General features: G+C 40.6%; 1 long non-coding RNA gene across 1 annotated transcript in view; it reads left to right on the plus strand.

Annotated features, from left to right (window-relative positions):
- The first annotated feature begins 1,149 nt into the window (after nt 1–1,149).
- The window catches only part of LOC116705024 (uncharacterized), a 7,342-nt gene continuing 3,451 nt past the window's right edge, over nt 1,150–5,040 (plus strand). Inside the window, exon 1 of the long non-coding RNA XR_004335825.1 lies at nt 1,150–1,210. This is a non-coding gene — a long non-coding RNA (uncharacterized LOC116705024). The remainder of the gene's footprint in view (nt 1,211–5,040) is intronic.

Below are 5,040 nucleotides of genomic sequence, written 5' to 3' on the forward strand. Positions count from 1 at the left end.
AATATGGGTGACATGAAAAGAGAAGAATAAGGAACAACTGTATTAGCAAAAACACTCAAGGGAAAAATGGACCAAAACAAACCGAGCTAAATGCATGAAATATTTTTTGGGGGGTTTTGGTCGTCATTCAAAGCCATTCCTCTACAGGCGTAGTTACTCTCCACGGCGGATAAAATGCAATGATATTACATGTAGCAAGCCTACACATTAATTCCCAACATGTTGATATCCGTCAGCAGCTCGGATTCAGATGTACCGTCACCTGTTGGGACACAGATGTTGTCTGTACTCCCAACACTGTCTTTAAAGGTCCATGACATGTTGCTTCCTGGATGTTTTTATATAGACCTTAGTGGTCCCCTAATACTGTATCTGAAGTCTCTTTATCTCAGACCTTAGGGTCCCCTATACTGTATCTGAAGTCTCTTTATATAGACCTTGTGTCCCTAATACTGTATTCGAGTCTCTTTTATATAGACCTTAGTGGTCCCCTAATACTGTACTGAAGTCTCTTTATATGACCTTAGTGGTCCCAATATCTGTCTGAATCTCTTTTATATAGACCTTAGTGGTCCCTAATACTGTACGAAGTCTCTTTTATATAGACCTTATGTGGTCCCCTAACTGTATCTGAAGTCTCTTTTATATAGACCTTAGTGGTCCCTAATACTGTATCTGAAGTCTTTTTTATTAGACCTTAGTGGTCCCTAATACTGTATCTGAAGTCTCTTTTATATAGACCTTAGTGGTCCCCTAATACTGTTCTTGAATTCTCTTTTATATAGATCTTAGTGGTCCCCTGAAGTCTCTTATCCAAAATTCAGCCTTGGTGCAGAATTACAGCCACTAGAGCCAGACTTCAAAGTTCCCAATAGAAAATGTGAGATTATGTGCTGGTAAATTCTACCAGCTCTTGGCAACAATTGAAGTCGCTCAGTGACTCTCTCTTTTAGGCCTTCTGCACACTCCCTGCGTGGCGTGAGCGTGGCGTGTCTGTTGCATGTCAGTTGCGTAGCGTTTTACATGTCTTTGCACACCAGAAACGTATCTGACGTGGTGCAGTTGCTGCTGCTGTTGCTGGCCTTGTCTGTACACATGTCTGTTTCCCAATGATAAAATGAAATAATAACAGTAGTACATTTTCATGTTCATATGAACATCTTTTCATATTTTATTTTGCCTGGAAACACTTCCAACACGCATGCGTGTCGTGTGAAAAATAGGCATTGGTCCTATTGTTTTTGCACAAAATAACAACGGACACGCCACGCAGCTGGCACGCCACGAAGGCAGTGTGCAGGAGCCCTTAGACTGTGCCTGAAACGCTTTAACTTTTTATCCCTAATATCATGACATGTAAATTCTTTATTGAGTTTTGTTGAGTTTATGTTGAAAACCATTCCTGCAAGTTGGGAAGAGAAGGCTAACTGTTTTCCATCGATCGATGTCAAACTGACAGCAGGTAGTGCAGAGTGGTTATGTTGAGCGGACCACCCTGACATTGAAACAAAAAGGCTGTGCAGCCATCTGGCAGCATCTCGACTCGGTGCTGCTGCAATATGTGCAGAGCAATCATCCAGATGTGTCAGTGATCCACTTCTTTACAGATGGACCATGTACTCGGTACAGGCAGAGAGGTAATTACTTCTTGTTGTTCATTGAGTAATAGAAGCTCTCAGGTACATGAAATTTCTTTGAGGCCGGCCGGTGGCGAGGCGTAGACTTGGGGTTGTTAAAAAGACAGGCCGATCTGTTGGGGAGTCAGTGCTGTGACCTAACACATGAATGAACTCTCTATGAAGCTCTCCAGGAGACGAGTGCCACACCAAAGATTTTCCTTTGACAATAAAAAAAAGCCAGCGTTGGCAAACATCCCAGCCAGCATGTCATCTGTGCCCTGAGCGATGAGGATTCACCAGCTGGGTGCAGTGGGGAGAAGCTAAGTCATCAGGAAGGATGCTGGATGTGAATGTGCCGCAAGTAAGAATGTACTCTAACTGCTACAGTATCCACATCTTTACTGTACTTTCTCTCAGGCCTCTTTTCGCTCCTAAGGGATCCTGGGAGTACTGGTTCTACTGAAGCGGCAACGGTTGATGCAGGTACGGAAGTGCCTTGAGGTACAGTTACTCTAATGGCAGCGAGATGCTGACTCCACAAAACCTCAGACTGTATTGAAGTTGATAAAATACTCCCTGCATGATTTTGTAGAAATACAGTATTCTTTTCCCTCCTGAAATTGTTTCATTGATTAATGTCACTTGCATGCATTGCATTGATCACTGTGCCTTCATTTTCTCCTTTTATTGCGTGCATGTAGCTAACAAAGTGCAGCAGACCTTAATTTGACCCACTTCCCATTGAATTAATAGAGTTCATCACAAGATTACACTGTATTTATGAAGAAGAGAGTAGGTTAGTGGCAAATGATTTTACTCTAAATCTTGTTGTCTTTTCTTCTTCTTTTTTTTAGCTCATATGTATCTTATCACAGATTTTCTTCCCTAAACAACAAAACATTCATTGTGTGGCAATAAAAGTATCAAATTGGAGTGCTTTCCTAGTACCTTGAAAATAAATGAAAAGCAAAGTATTTCTTTCTTTTAGTCCTTAGAATGACCCCTTCTGTCTATTCTCCCTCTGCACTCGCCACTCTTACGTCTCAGTAATTCCACAGTGGTTCTGTTGGACCATTATTTCTCCCTCTACTTCACTTTCTTTCTCCTTCACCTTTTCCATTCCTCCTCAGCTCACTCTCTAATGTTTTCACTGGACTGCTTCCCGGTGGGACAGCATTCTGATGCCGCTCCTGACAGGAAAAAAAAAAAACCACAGCTGACTTCCATTAAGAGAAAACTGGAAACCAAGACAATCCCATATTGTCAGGTAGAGTGCTACATAGCGGGTCACGCTAGAGCCCTTCGTCTCAAAATCCTCCGGCCAGCATCTGTCGCTGTTCACATTCACTGCAGCTTATGTATTAAATGAGTTGTTTGGGTGAGTATGATTCATATCATACAAGTTTTACGATAGTTAGACTCAGTTAGGTGACCTAATATCCCAGAGCCCAGCGTGTCACTGACGTCTATAATTTTCAGCAGTTTCAAACCTGATGTTGCTTGGCAACAAATACGATCAAAGCCAGGAAGTGGACTTTTGGCACAGCTTAGTTGAAAGACCTTTGTTTTATTAATAAATCAGACAAATTTGCCAGAGCTGACCCAGTTGCTTTGGCAAAGGTTTCCTGGCAACATAGTCAATTCAAGTGAGTCATTAATATATTACAGCAGGCAGACAAAAGTTCCAAACTGTTTTTTTTTTGTCTTTGGAAATTGACATAAAAGCCAGAAAAGAGTCAAAAGATTGTCTCAACCATATATATGATATATGAGACTTGGCAAACCTGCATCTCTGCAGGATATTCCATATCCATTCAGCAACATTTTCCCAAACCAAATCAAATGTTTGGCTCTTAATAAAATAACTCATTAGATCGAGGAAAAATATATAAAATGAAAAGAACACCACAGTGGTTGTAGGTTGATATTGTTGCTGTTTGGCAAAAACCTTAAGTTGATACTTTACTTGAAGGCATCTACATAAGACAATGTCATGACACATGAACCCTAACCCTTGTCATGACAAAACCAAATGACCCCTACTAAAAGAAGCGTTATATCATAAATGTGTGTGACTTGTAAATAATGTTCATGACACGTTCATGACAGTGTCATGTGCCTCTTATGTACATACCTTCAAGTAAAGTGTAACCAAACCGTGTATGTCCAAAACCTTTGTTTTTAAGGGAATTAAAAAATACCAATTTCGAAAACAATGTATACCTCAGACAAAACTAGACAAAATCAACTTGTCACTGTTTAAATATTTGTACAACCCACAGAAAGGGTGACCAATAGCATTGATTTATAAAAAGAATTAAATAAAATAGAAATGGAGAAATGAGTTTTCCGCCTCAAAAGCGACAACATGAGATAGGTGCCGTTTGAAAGGATAAACTCAAACGTTGATCCACAATAAGTAGAGTTTGGGTGATTTTAAGATCAAGACATCTGGATGTCTCATTTAAAAATGAGCTAAATTTAGTTGATCAGTAACATCGTTTAAGAGGTCCAGGTTAGATGAAGCAACTGTTTCAACTGCATTTACTGACTTTATGTCCGCATGTTGATCAGACCTAAAATACATGTCTACATATTGAAGAAACAAAAATGTGTGATGTGTCTGAAAAACTTGTAGTTAGAACCAAATTTTGTCTAGTGTCAACCCAGATATCTAAACGTATTTAGACCTGCAAATCAAATCAATTCTGATCCTCCATGAAAAACAAGTGTTTAGTCTGTGGCTGGTGCAAATTGTTGTGAATACTGGAGATACATAGACCTGCCCGCATAATATTTTTTAAATCATAAATGTAACGTGTAATAATTGCTTTAAATTGCTCTTATGTGTTCAATTTGTATGAATAGATGAATTTGCGTCGTCGTAGCCAAACTGAAAACAGATTAGAATTCAAGCCAAGGTTAGTTAAGCAGATAGTGTACGTACCATCGACCCCCCCCCAAACGTACCAGACTCATTCTGCACCGAAGCTTTTAGGGGCACCTCTAAGGTCTCGGCAGGCTGATTAAGATGGAGTAGAGTCCCTATGCTGAGTGACCATAGACGCCAAGTTCTCACTTTCCTGCTGCTGCTGTGTGTTACTGTGTGTTGAAGCAAGGGTTTCACTTTACCATGGGGTTCAGGAAGTCAAGAAAGCGTGGGGGGGGACTGTCTGAGACAGTCAAGACTGGCTTATAAAAAAGACGGAGAGAGTGATTGAACGAGGGAGGTAAAAAAGAGAAAAAAGAGGGAGGGAGGACTGAGGGACAGGGAGAAGGAGGTGAAGGGAATGAGAGGAGCAGGACAATGAGGCTTTTGATGAGGCCTTTCTGGGGAGCATATGTGGGTCACTGCATGGATAAACAGACTTTCACTACCCTAAATTGATGATTTACACACACACACACACACACACACACA

The sequence above is a fragment of the Etheostoma spectabile genome, chromosome 17, assembly GCF_008692095.1.
Source record: "Etheostoma spectabile isolate EspeVRDwgs_2016 chromosome 17, UIUC_Espe_1.0, whole genome shotgun sequence".
Classification (NCBI taxonomy): domain Eukaryota; kingdom Metazoa; phylum Chordata; class Actinopteri; order Perciformes; family Percidae; genus Etheostoma; species Etheostoma spectabile.